A 14,464-nucleotide genomic window follows, 5' to 3' on the forward strand; every position below is an offset into this window, starting at 1 on the left:
AGTATTTCTTCTTCTACTCCTGCGGCTGCTACTTTTCCCTCTTCCTCTTCTTCTTCTTCTTCTTCTTCTTCGAAACATTGAAGCTTGATTCTTCTGTTGCACCCGCACAGCTTCGTTGGAACTTGCAGAGTTTAAAAACCTGTGGAATCCTGCATGATTGAAACAAAAAAATGATAATAAAGAGAAACTACTGTAATGTGGGGGAAACTATCCCTGGGTCCTTTCTATATTAGTATGTGGGGTTCTCTCCTTTTCCTGTAGATCCCTTTGTTTCTCTCTCTTCTCCCTGAGGCGTCCCTCTCTCTCTCTCTCTCTCTCTCTCTCTCTCTCTCTTCTCCCTGAGGCGTCCCTCTCTCTCTCTCTCTCTCTCTCTTCTCCCTGAGGCGTCCCTCTCTCTCTCTCTCTCTCTCTCCTCTCTCTCTCTCTCTCTCTCTCTCTCTCCCTGAGGCGTCCCTCTCTCTCTCTCTCTCTCTCTCTTCTCCCTGAGGCGTCCCTCTCTCTCTCTCTCCTCTCTCTCTCTCTCTCTCTCTCTCTCTCTCTTCTCCCTGAGGCGTCCCTCTCTCTCTCTCTCTCTCTTCTCCCTGAGGCGTCTCTCTCTCTCTCTCTTCTCCCTGAGGCGTCCCTCTCTCTCTCTCTCTCTCTCTCTCTCTCTCTCTCTCTCTCTCTCCTCCCTGAGGCGTCCCTCTCTCTCTCTCTCTCTCTCTCTCTCTCTCTCTTCTCCCTGAGGCGTCCCTCTCTCTCTCTCTCTCTCTCTTCTCCCTGAGGCGTCCCTCTCTCTCTCTCTCTCCCCTCTCTCTCTCTCTCTCTCTCTCTCCCTGAGGCGTCCCTCTCTCTCTCTCTCTTCTCCCTGAGGCGTCCCTCTCTCTCTCTCTCCCTCTCTCTCTCTCTCTCTCTCTCTCTCTCTCTTCTCCCTGAGGCGTCCCTCTCTCTCTCTCTCTCTCTTCTCCCTGAGGCGTCCCTCTCTCTCTCTCTCTCTCTCTCTTCTCCCTGAGGCGTCCCTCTCTCTCTCTCTTCTCCCTGAGGCGTCCCTCTCTCTCTCTCTCTCTCTTCTCCCTGAGGCGTCCCTCTCTCTCTCTCTCCCTCTCTCTCTCCCTCTCTCTCTCTCTCTCTCTCTCTCTTCTCCCTGAGGCGTCCCTCTCTCTCTCTCTCTCTCTCTTCTCCCTGAGGCGTCCCTCTCTCTCTCTCTCTCTCTCTCTCTCTTCTCCCTGAGGCGTCCCTCTCTCTCTCTCTCTCTCTCTCTTCTCCCTGAGGCGTCCCCTCTCTCTCTCTCTCTCTCCCTCTCTCTCTCTCTCTCTCTCTCTCTCTCCCTGAGGCGTCCCTCTCTCTCTCTCTCTTCTCCCTGAGGCGTCCCTCTCTCTCTCTCTCCTCTCTCTCTCTCTCTCTCTCTCTCTCTCTCTCTCTCTCTTCTCCCTGAGGCGTCCCCTCTCTCTCTCTCTCTCTTCTCCCTGAGGCGTCCCTCTCTCTCTCTCTCTCTCTTCTCCCTGAGGCGTCCCTCTCTCTCTCTCTTCTCCCTGAGGCGTCCCTCTCTCTCTCTCTCTCTCTCTCCCTCTCTCTCTCTCTCTCTCTCTCTCTCTTCTCCCTGAGGCGTCCCTCTCTCTCTCTCTCTCTTCTTCTCCCTGAGGCGTCCCTCTCTCTCTCTCTCTCTCTCTCTCTCTCTCTCTCTCTCTCTCTCTCTCTCTCTCTCTCTCTCTCTCTCTCTCTTCCTGTGCTGGAGGTATAATCAGGATAGTTAGGATGGATGGAGAGATGGGGCGATGAGGAAGAGAAGCACAAGGTCCAAGCCTTTTTTATGCGGAGGGACAGGATGATCTATTTCCCACTTTGTTCTTATTGAAATGCTCTGTGCCAAATTATAACTGTTGATGTGGCTGAGATTGCACAATCATTTTCAAGGAAGTAGATATTTTGTTACAAGGCCTACTTTTATTTAATGGAAGGAAAGAAGGCAGGAAAGTATGAAAACGCAGACCCCACATATTATTGGTTCATATTAAAAGGGAGTGGAAACTGGGGGAGGAAGTTACAAGCACACTCCATGGTCCTTATTGGCTCTTCATCTGCTGATGCATAGCCTCGTTCAAACCAGAGATATGTCTCTAGTCTTCCAGAGTTTGTGTTTGAAAGAGCGATGGTAAGAGAGAGAGAGAAAGAAAGGCCGATGAAAGGAGGGAACCTCTTCATCTTTCGTTTATTTGTTATTAATAGTGATAATGGTTCTATAGATACTGATAACAATACTATTGATGATTATGATAATGACGATGATGATAATAATAACGATGATGATAATGATGATGATGATGACAATGTTCATGCTTGTGAGAGAGAATTATTTTAGTCTGTGTGTGTTTGTTACTTTCGAGTCGGTTGTGCTCAGCGCGTCACCATCTTTGTTTCGTGAGACGTTCTGTCTGGTTGGTGGTCCACTGGTCCGGCTGGTGGGCGGAGCTTTGTCAGAGAGGTGCATTGTGGGAACAGGAGTAATCATAGTAATGACTCTGATACAGTGTAATATGGTGGGGAAGGGAAAAGGAACTTAAAGAACTTTAAAAAAAGAACAATGTCAAACATCATACAGGAAATCATGTATCTGACATGTATACTTGTTCATTGGACAGTTGTTTACATATATTAATCATTTGGGTAAATATAGGGCAGCTAAATGGTCTTGCTTAGGTAACGGGGTCTACAGACTAAAGTAGACCAGGTAAAGCAGTAATGAGACAGAGCTCCTCTACCAGTTTGGCCCTCTAGGTGGCACTGTATGCAATACATTGCATCCCTGTCCTATTGCATCATTGTATCACCCCTTCTATTTTGACTGTCGGATTCCAATGTTTTCGTATCTGTCTTTAAACTGGGAGCATAAGGTTAAAGTGTTGTCTGTCACTGGTGGATCACCTCCTTTGTGTTCAGGACATGTAACACAGCCAATCACAAAGGCACAGGACATGTATCACAGCCAATGAAAATGCATGGGAGAAACAATGACTGGGTCTTTTCTGCCAAACCTCTGTGTCCTGTTTCACCCTATTCTCTTTTTGTGTGTCTTTGTGCACCTCAACCTAACATCCATCCTAATACCCACCACTGTCCCGTACAGTGTCTCTCTCACAGTTGCCGGACTTTGAGGATTGCCATAGTGAACCATTAATTTATTAGAATTATGTCATTATTATTCTTATTATTACACCCCATGTCAAAACCATTAGCGTCAGGTAACAGTGTTTGTTCACGGCTGCCATAGATATAGCGCAGTTAGATCTGCACAAATCTGGATTCTGATGTACTGTAAAGACATATCCCATGATTCTATGTACCACAGTTTGACCAGAAAGTGCACAGGCACATTGCCTTTACAGTATTCATCTAACGTAGGAATGTCATAGACGTGTATAAGTCACATCACAACACTGATAAGATAGGAATACACAGATACACTCTCAGTATGTAGCTCCTGGCTGTAGCAAGTATGCGTGTACGTGCGTATGGCGTGTGTGTGTTTGCATATGTGTCTGTGTATGAATGCGTTCTTTTATAGCAAGAATGTGTGTGTACATTCAATGTGTGTGTGTACATCAATAGCTAGCTGTTTTCGTTGGATATTTCATTTCATTTGTTTATTTGCTTTGAATATTTGGTGATGACATTTGAGTTGGTAAGTGTTTGTGTGTGTGTGTGAGTTAGCCTGTGTTTGTGAGCGAGTGTCAGAATGTTTGTGTCTGTGTGCAAGATTAAATAAGATGTCAATCACCCTACAATTGAAACTATGAGAGGCCCTAACATTCACTGTCAATCATTGTGTCCTGTACTGACCAACCATCCACTAACAACAAATATTCTAAATAACCCCACCATTACTTCAAAAAGCAATGTAAAGCTGCTATGGAAAACATAGAAATAAAAGCATTTTAAGTACCAAAAAAATACCAAAAAAAGGGAAAATATCTACTTCCAGAACTGCATGTGCTATGTGCATGCCACACCGTGGGTGAACAGTCATCTTCAGGAATCAAAAAATAAAATATGAATTCAGATTTTAAAAAATATATGAATATAGATAGATGTTTATACTAAGCAACATGTTTTCTTTCTTCCTTCTATTTTTGAGAACAAAAAAGGTTAAAAAAATATATATAAAAAAAAAACATCAGCTGAGAATCAAAGTTGGTTTGTTTATTTATGTTGCCAGCTGTTAACTGTAAACATGGAGGTGAGACACTACACAACCATGTTCAGGACACTACAAAAAAAAGAGAAGTCCTGTTTTAAAGAAGAGAATCAAATTAAAAGAGATGGGGATATCCCTGCCTACTTTTGGGTGGGGCCAGGAGCCAGCCAAATCTGATGATGTAACCCTTAAAACTCTGGCTGTGGGATCTTTTATCTCTCACTCACTCCCTCTCTATTTCTCTCTCACTCTTATCTCTCACACTCTCAACCTATCTCACCGCTATTTCTACCCGTGCATTTTGTAATTCCAGACAGAATTCTTCCTAATGAATAAAAACCAGAGAGATGCACACTGTTGGTCTGGAGAGACTTCCGTTTCTTTTTTTGTGTGTGTTTTCAACTGTATGCTTGAATGTGTGCATATGTTTGAGTGAAATGTGTATTATGGTGAGAATGAGAGTGTGTTTGCATGGGGTTATAGATTTGGAGAAGTAGAGACGTTTGATGTGTGTAACGGAGTGTGTTGTTATGTGTAAGGTAGTGTGTTGTTATGTGTAAGGTAGTGTGTTGTTATGTGTAAGGTAGTGTGTATATGTGGATTTAGGAGTGTAAATATGGTGTCTCTGCTATCTCCCGTCTGTTTCTAGTGTTCCCCCTGCCTGCCCTGTCCCACTGGTCTGTTTCTAGTGTTCCCCCTGCCTGCCCTGTGTGTTCTGGGCTGTTTCTAGTGTCCCCCTGCTTACCCTGTGTGTTCTGGGCTGTTTCTAGTGTCCCCCTGCTTACCCTGTGTGTTCTGGTCTGTTTCTTGTGTTCCCCCTGCCTGCCCAGTGTGTTCTAGTCTGTTTCTTGTGTTCCCCCTGCCTGCCCAGTGTGTTCTAGTCTGTTTCTTGTGTTCCCCCTGTCTACCCTGTGTGTTCTGGGCTGTTTCTAGTGTCCCCCCTGTCTACCCTGTGTGTTCTGGTCTGTTTCTAGTGCCCCCCCTGTTTGCCCTGTGTGTTCTGTGTACTTTAGAGAGGACAGCTTCAGATCAGATTGCTGCTTGAAACATTAGCAGTACAATCAATGGGCCGATGTCACATTCCACACCTCTACTCCCCTCCTATTCTCCACTCCTTCCCCCTTTCCCTAAGACTCCCACATTCTTTCCCTCAACCGGCCCCTCTCTGCTCCCCCAATACCCCATATCCTTCCCTCAACCGGCCCCTCTCTGCTCCCCCAATACCCCATATCCTTCCCTCAACCGGCCCCTCTCTGCTCCCACAATACCCCATATCCTTCCCTCAACCTACCTCTCTCTTCTCCTATCTTATGTCCATCTCTTCTCTCCTCACACATTCCTCCACCGCATTCCTCCTTTTTTCTCCACTGTATTTCCTCCTGTCTAAAAACATGCTTCTTCTCTGCTCACCTTTTCTCTCCTCACCTCACACATTTCAGTTCATTCTGCTGTTGTATGATGCACTCATCCAAACGTGAATATGTAGGTGACAACCGTATTAAAAGCCTTATAGTAAGACATCATAAAAACGTATGCATGTGTATAACAAGTTATAAAGCAGTATGCAGACTTTCAGTTGTTACCTATATTTTATTGAGACATTGTCTGTTCATCAAATGGAAGAACACAGGAGTAAATACTGTGCAGGTGAGATGGAAACCCTGAAACTGGCTCATAAAAAAAAACTCCAAAAATTGATAGGAAAAATCTTTATTATCAGGATAACTAACTAAAGTTTTATTTAACTCTACTACCTTTATTAATCCAATTAGCTGTGCTACCGAAATGTCATGTAACTGCCAGAGGTACACAACCCTTTGCTCTCTCCCTCCTCTCCATCCCTCCCTTTTCCTGGTGCTGCCTGTTGGCCAGATGTGAGCCAGGCGGATGTGTGAGGTGTTCTGTTCTAATGTCTGTTCTATATATAACACCCTAATACTTCACCACCCCCCTCCCACACACACACACACACACACACACACGCGCATCCTCCCCCGCATTCTGCTGCCAGCTCCACTTCCTGTATCCTGCCCCCCTCTATTTCCCCCGCTCTCTCCCTCCCCTTCATTTCTCTCCCCTACTCCTTCCATACCCGGGCCAGACCAAACACACAGCTAGGGTGGAAGGCAGAATAAACAACATTGTTCACACTCCATGGGCTAGTATAGCCTACTATCCAAGGGGCCCGATTCCGATATAGGAAATATATACCTTTCCTATGCACACCTTTCAAATCAAATCAAATGTTATTGGTCACATACACATATTAGCAGATGTTATTGCAGGTGTAGTGAAATGCTTGTGTTCCTAGCTCCAACAGTGCAGTAGTATCTAACAATTCACAAAAATACACACAAATCTAAAAGTAAAAGAATGGCATTAAGAAATATATAAATATTTGGACGAACAATGTTGGAGTGGCAGTGACTAAAATACAGTAGAATAGAATACAGTAAATACATATGAGATGAGTAAAACAGTATGTAAACATCATTAAAGTGACTAGTGTTCCTTTATTAACATGGCCAGTGATTCCATGTCTATGTATATAGGGCAGCAGCCTCTAAAATAAAATATAATAAAATAATATTTGTCACATGCGCCGAATACAACAGGTGTAGACATGACAGGGAAATGGTTACTCATAAGCCATTAACCAACAATGCAGTTTCAAGAAGGAAGATATATATTTTTTAAATAATAATAATTAAGGAGCAACAGTAAAATAACAGTAGCGAGGCTATATACAGCAGGTTCCGGTACAGAGTCAATATGGAGGCTATATACAGGGGGTTCCAGTACAGAGTCAATATGGAGGCTATAAACAGCAGGTTCCGGTACAGAGTCAATATGGAGTCTATGTACAGCAGGTTCTGGGACAGAGTCAATACGCGGGGGCACCGGTTAGTCGAGGTAATTGAGGTAATATGTACATGTAGGTAGAGGTACCAAATGCATCCCCTGTACCTGCTTCATTGATTGACGCCATTTCCGGTCACAACTTGCAGACTTGTTCACGTGTTGCTGTGCGTTTTATTGCCAACCTTACTTTGCTACCTGACAACTTTACGGTTTTACTTTTTAATTACTGTTTATATTTTTGTTTTTCCCTCAACTTTTTTTTCATTCAACTTTTTCACTCCGGATGCTTTATCTGGACGTGGTTTGTCAGGACCTCCCAACAGCTGAAGCTAAGTAGTAATATTAACATGATGCCTTCTAATTGCAGTCGCTGTACTCATAATATACAGGAGAACGATCGCCTTATGGTGAAGATAGCTGTGCTACAAGCCCAGCTTCAGACGCAATCGTTAGGCAAGGGTAATTTCAGTGTAAGAAAGGATGAAACAGCGTCACTTTCTCACGGTTTCTGGAGGGAAATACTGTAGGAATGCTCAACCGGTGTCGCTCATTCAGCCTTCTCTTGTCTCTACGCCTCCCGTTACGGGGTCTGAGACTCCGAAACTTCCCACCATTAGCTCTGACAAATTGAAAACTCTAGTCATTGGCGACTCCATTAACCGCAGTATTAGACTTAAAACGAATCATCCAGCGATCATACACTGTTTACCAGGGGGCAGGGCTACCGACGTTAAGGCTAATCTGAAGATGGTGCTGGCTAAAGCTAAAACTGGCGAGTGTAGAGAGTATAGAGATATTGTTATCCACGTCGGCACCAACGATGTTAGGATGAAACAGTCAGAGATCACCAAGCGCAACATAGCTTCTGCGTGTAAATCAGCTAGAAAGATGTGTCGGCATCGAGTAATTGTCTCTGGCCCCCTCCCAGTTAGGGGGAGTGATGAGCTCTACAGCAGTCTCACAACTCAATCGCTGGTTGAAAACTGTTTTCTGCCCCTCCCAAAAGATAGAATTTGTAGATAATTGGCCCTCTTTCTGGGACTCACCCACAAACAGGACCAAGCCTGATCTGCTGAGGAGTGACGGACTCCATCCTAGCTGGAGGGGTGCTCTCATCTTATCTACCAAGATAGACAGGGATCTAACTCCTCTAGCTCCACAATGAAATAGGGTGCAGGCCAGGCAGCAGGCTGTTAGCCAGCCTGCCAGCATAGTGGAGTCTGCCACTAGTACAGTCAGTGTAGTCAGCTCAGCTATCCCCATTGAGACCGTGTCTGTGCCTCGACCTAGGTTGGGCAAAACTAAACATGGCGGTGTTCGCCTTAGCAATCTCACTAGGATAAAGACCTCCTCCATTCCTGTCATTATTGAAAGAGATCATGATACCTCACATCTGAAAATAGGGCTACTTAATGTTAGATCCCTTACTTCAAAGGCAATTATAGTCAATAAACTAATCACTGATCATAATCTTGATGTGATTGGCCTGACTGAAACCTTACTTCAAAGGCAATTATAGTCAATAAACGAATCACTGATCATAATCTTGATGTGATTGGCCTGACTGAAACATGGCTTAAGTGTGAATTTACTGTGTTAAATGAGGCCTCACCTCCTGGCTAAACTAGTGACCATATCCCCCGTGCATCCCGCAAAGGCGGAGGTGTTGCTAACATTTACGCTAGCAAATTTCAATTTACAAAAAAAAATGACGTTTTCGTCTTTTGAGCTTCTAGTCATGAAATTTATGCAGCCTACTCAATCACTTTTTATAGCTACTGTTTACAAGCCTCCTGGGCCATATACAGCGTTCCTCATTGAGTTCCCTGAATTCCTATCGGACCTTGTAGTCATAGCAGATAATATTCTAATCTTTGGTGACTTTAATATTCACATGGAAAAGTCCACAGACCCACTCCAAAAGGCTTTCAGAGCCATCATCGACTCAGTGGGTTTTGTCCAACATGTCTCTGGACCTACTCACTGTCACAGTCATACTCTGGACCTAGTTTTGTCCCATGGAATAAATGTTGTGGATCTTAATGTTTTTCCTCATAATCCTGGACTATCGGACCACCATTTTATTATGTTTGTAATTGCAACAAATAATCTGCTCAGACCCCAACCAAGGAACATCAAAAGTCATGCTATTAATTCACAGACAACACAAAGATTCCTTGATGTCCTTCCAGACTCCCTCTGTCTACCCAAGGACGTCAGAGGACAAAAATCAGTTAACCACCTACAGTGGGGCAAAAAAGTATTTAGTCAGCCACCAATTGTGCAAGTGTTGTGCAAGATCTTTGTGTGCTACACTTGGCCTTGTCTCAGGATGGTACGTTGGTGGTTGAAGATATCCCTCTAGTGGTGTGGGGGCTGTGCTTTGGAAAGTGGGTGGGGTTATATTCTTCCTGTTTGGCCCTGTCCGGGGGATATCATCGGATGGGGCCACAGTGTCTCCTGAACCCTCCTGTCTCAGCTTATGCTGTAGTAGTTTATGTGTCGGGGGGCTAGGGTCAGTTTGTTATATCTGGAGTACCTCCCCTGTCCTTTCCGGTGTCCTGTGTGAATTTAAGTATGCTCTCTCTAATTCTCTCTTTCTCTCTTTCTTTCTCTCTCTCGGAGGACCTGAGCCCTAGGACCATGCCTCAGGACTACCTGGCATGATGACTCCTTGCTGTCCCCAGTCCACCTGGCCGTGCTCCTGCTCCAGTTTCAACTGTTCTGCCTGTGATTATTATTATTATTTGACCATTATTTATGAACATTTGAACATCTTGGCCATGTTCTGTTATAATCTCCACCCGGCACAGCCAGAAGAGGACTGGCCACCCCACATAGCCTGGTTCCTCTCTAGGTTTCTTCCTAGATTTTGGCCTTTGTAGGGAGATGGAGTTTTTCCTAGCCACCGTGCTTCTACACCTGCATTGCTTGCTGTTTGGGGTTTTAGGCTGGGTTTCTGTACAGCACTTTGAGATATCAGCTGATGTACGAAGGGCTATATAAATAGATTTGTCTCAGTTTCAGTATTCTTACATAGGTATTCCTCTTGTCCAGATGGGATAGGGCAGTGTGCATAGTGATGGCAATTGCATCGTCTGTGGATCTATTGGGGCAGTAAGAAAATTGAAGTGGGTCTAGGGTGTCAGGTAAGTTTGAGGTGATATGATCCTTGATTAGCCTCTAAAAGCAGTTCATGATGGCAGAAGTGAGTGCTGCGGGGCGATAGTCATTCAGTTCAGTTACTTTTCCTATTCAATTCTCAGTAGTTGGTATTCAGACTTACCTTATGCAGGTGTGTAACGGACTTTGCAGGCGTGGTTCCCTTGAATACATTTAATTCAACCTCTGAAAACCCTCCCACTTGCTTGAAAACAGATTTTCTTGTGGAGGTTTCATTCAATAGTGTTATCAATACATTTATCTTAAGCCATCCCTTTAAATACGGTGCACCTTTAATTTGAATTTTGTCAACTGACTCACTAGAATACATTGAGAATAGAATACAATGGGTTCAGAATATAGGGATCAATGAAAGAAACCCACCAAATACTGTATATGCATATTTGACTCTGTTTCAGCAACTGGTAGATTTCAAAATACTCTGATCTTGTATTGTTGGGGTTAGGAGAGCCTTTACACATGAAATATATTGATTCATCAAAATACATTGGTTTGATTCATCCTGAAAGTTGTCATATCCAAGTTCAAACCATGAGATATTGGAAGGTGGAAACAAGTGTACAATAAGGGTTGAACAATAGTCCTGTAATCCTCACGAATCATGGAACTGTATATGGAATGATGTGAAATGTAAGCTACAAATTGAAGAAAACAAACACTAAAGTGACAGTTATAAATTTATGTGGGTATTACTGAAGGTGGCTGTAAAATAAAACAGAGAAAAGCCTAGGCATATAATTAAAACATTCCATAGCACATACATCAACTCGGTTGGTCCAGCCCTACAGAAGCCTATAGTTTGTGTCTCCAAATTTAATCAATGCAAATTATGAGGGCACAAAATTAAAACATGTATTTTTTAATAATGTCACAGGGGCAACAATGCATGTCATGTTGATATGATTTTCAGTTTGCTTCCATATTACTGGTTTCACATTTGCCTCCAGGGATCATAAGGAAAAATAATCCAAAACAATTGCTTTTTTTAATTGCAATCCCTTCTCCAAACGGATTACTCCTTTAACTAGCTCTTATCAACAGCTAAGACACTGCATTTGTAATGTATTCAGACCCATCCCTTTTCCCACATTTTTCCCCCTCATCAATTTACACACAATACCCCATAATGACAAAGCAAAAACAGGTTTTTAGAAAAGTGTGCAAATTTCTTACAAATAAGAAACAGAAATAACTTATTTACATACAGTACCATTCAAACGTTTGGACAAACCTATTAATTCAAAGGTTTTGCTTAATTTTTTACTAATTTCTACATTGTCGAATAATTAAAAAGACAATCAACACTATGAAATAACATATATGGAATCCTGTAGTAAGCAAAAAAGTGTCAAATCAAAATATATTTCAAATTTTAGATTCTTCAAAGTAGCCACCCTTTTCCTTGATGACAGCTTTGTACACTCTAGGCATTCTCTCAACCAGCTTCATGAGGAATGTTTTTCCGACAGTCTTGAAGGAGTTCCCACATACAGTTGAAGCCGGGAGTTTACATACATCTTAGCCAAATACATTTAAACTCAGTTTTTCACAATTCCTGACGTTTAATCCGAGTAGAAATTCCCTGTCTTAGGTCAGTTAGGATCACCACTTTATTTTAAGAATGTGAAATGTCCGAATAATAGTAGAGAGAGTGATTTATTTAAGCTTTTATTTATTTCATCATATTCCCAGTGGGTCAGAATTTTACATACACTCAATTAGTATTTGGTAGCGTTGCCTTTAAATTGTTTAACTTGGGTCAAGCATTTTGGGTAGCCTTCCACAAGCTTTGCACAATAAGTTGGGTGAATTTTAGCCCATTCCTCCTGACAGAGCTGGTGTAACTGAGTCAGGTTTGTAGGCCTCCTTGCTCGCACATGCTTTTTCAGTTCTGCCCACAAATTTCCTATAGATTTGAGGTCAGGGCTTTGTGATGGCCACTCCAATACCTTGACTTTGTTGTCCTTAAGCCATTTTGCCGCAACTTTGGAAGTATGTTTGGGGTCATTGTCCATTTGGAAGACCCATTTGCGACCAAGCTTTAACTTTCCGACGGATGTCTTGAGATGTTGCTTCAATATATCCACATAGTTTCCCTTCCTCATGATGCCATCTATTTTGTGAAGTGCACCAGTCCCTCCTGCAGCAAAGCACCTCCACAACATGATGCTGCCACCCCCGTGCTTCACTGTTGGGATGGTATTCTTCGGCTTGCAAACCTCCCCTTTTTCCTCCAAACATTACAATGGTCATTATGGCCAAACAGTTCTATTTTTGTTTCATCAGACCAGAGGACATTTCTTCAAAAAGTACGATTTTTGTCCCCATGTGCAGTTGCAAACCATAGTCTGGCTTTTTTATGGCGGTTTTGGAGCAGTGGCTTCTTTCTTCCTGAGCGGCCTTTCAGGTTATGTTGATATAGGACTCATTTTTACTGTGGTTATAGATACTTCTGTACCTGTTTCCTCCAGCATCTTCACAAGGTCCTTTCCTGTTGTTCTGGGATTGATTTGCACAAAGTACTTTCACCTCTAGGAGACAGTACGCGTCTCTTTCCTGAGCGGTATGACGGCTGCGTGGTCCCATGGTGTTTATACTTGCGTACTATTGTTTGTACAGATGAACGTGGTACCTTCAGGCATTTGGAAATTGCTACCAAGGATGAACTAGTCTTGTGGAGGTCAACAATATTTTTTCTGAGGTCTTGGCTGATTTCTTTTAATTTACCCATGATGTCAAGCAAAGAGGCACTGAGTTTGAAGGTAGGCCTTGAAAAACATCCACAGGTACACCTCCAATTGACTCAAATGATGTCAATAAGCCTGTCAGAATCTTTTAAAGCCATGACATCACTTTCTGGAATTTTCCAAGCTGTTTAAAGTCACAGGCAACTTAGTGTATGTAAACTTCTGACCCACTGGAATTGTGATACAGTGAAGTGAAATAATCTGTCTGTAAACAATTGTTGGAAAAATGACCTGTGTCATGCACAAAGTAGATGTCCTAACCGACTTGCCAAAACTATAGTCAACATGAAAATTGTGGAGTGGTTGAAAAACTAGTTTTAATGACCCCAACCTAAGTGTATGTATACTTCTGACTTCAACTGTATGCTGAGCACTTGTTGGCTGCTTTTCCTTCACAAAGAAGGTAGAGTTTTTTACACTTGGAACCGGCAGGTTTGCTCGACCTTATTTATGGTTTCCTCGCACATAAAAGTGGTGGAAATGAGGGAATTAGTGAAGGTCATTATACAGCATATCTGCAAACACACCTCCACCACACCTTCATTTCTTACATCTCCACCCAGAACGAATTGCAGGTGCTATTCTCATTCAATTCAAGGTCAGAATAAGCATAGAGAAAAAAGTGGATACAAAGGGAATTACTTTCCATTTACATGCGCTTAACTTGGTTCGGAATCGGCCCCCAGCATCGCAAAAACAAACACCCATTTGTAAACCCTCATGAAAGCAGCTCCAGCAGCCCCTTATTGCCGTTTCACACGGTCTTTTTGTCTGATTATCCGACCAGAATCTTGGTCCAGATGCATGGGCCAGTCGTGCAGTCATGCCCAGATTGTGATTGGGGTGGTCAGGCCGATGCTCCTGCATGCCACTAGGAGAACAGTGTCCCATGTCTGACCGTACTCCACAGCTGCCAGGGTGGCACAATAGACCCTCTCTCTCAATTTTCCCTAGGTAAACAACCAAAGTGATACATTGTACCCATTCCTAACGTAATTTCATGACCGGGAAATAGTGTTTGTCCTGTGTCCCATTCTTGACAACAGCGTAACCTCCTGGAAATATAACCAGTGTGTGTGTGTGTGAGAGAGAGCGAGAGAATAGCGATGACACAGCGTGCTTCCGACTCATCACAACCATTGCCGTTTCCTCCCCACACACTACAGGGGGCAATATTCTTACTACCCTTGTTTCTTTAGTCACGCGGACTCCATACCACACCCACATCCGCCCAACCACTGGGTACAGATGTGAGTTCAATGTTAATTTTTTTATTTACGTTGGGTTGAGTTGTCAACTAACGTGAATTCAGCTAAAATGTGACCATGTCATCAGGATTTAAGTTAAATGTTGTGTGGAAAAAAAATCCAAATCATTTTTTTGGGGGGTTGAAATGAAGTGGAAACAACGTTGATTCAACCAGTGTGTGCCCAGTGGGCACCCATGTCATGATGAATAGTTTCCACAAGGCTACAACAAGTTAAAAGGAAACGAGAAAAGG

This window comes from Oncorhynchus tshawytscha, unplaced genomic scaffold (genome assembly GCF_018296145.1).
Source record: "Oncorhynchus tshawytscha isolate Ot180627B unplaced genomic scaffold, Otsh_v2.0 Un_contig_903_pilon_pilon, whole genome shotgun sequence".
Classification (NCBI taxonomy): Eukaryota; Metazoa; Chordata; class Actinopteri; order Salmoniformes; family Salmonidae; genus Oncorhynchus; species Oncorhynchus tshawytscha.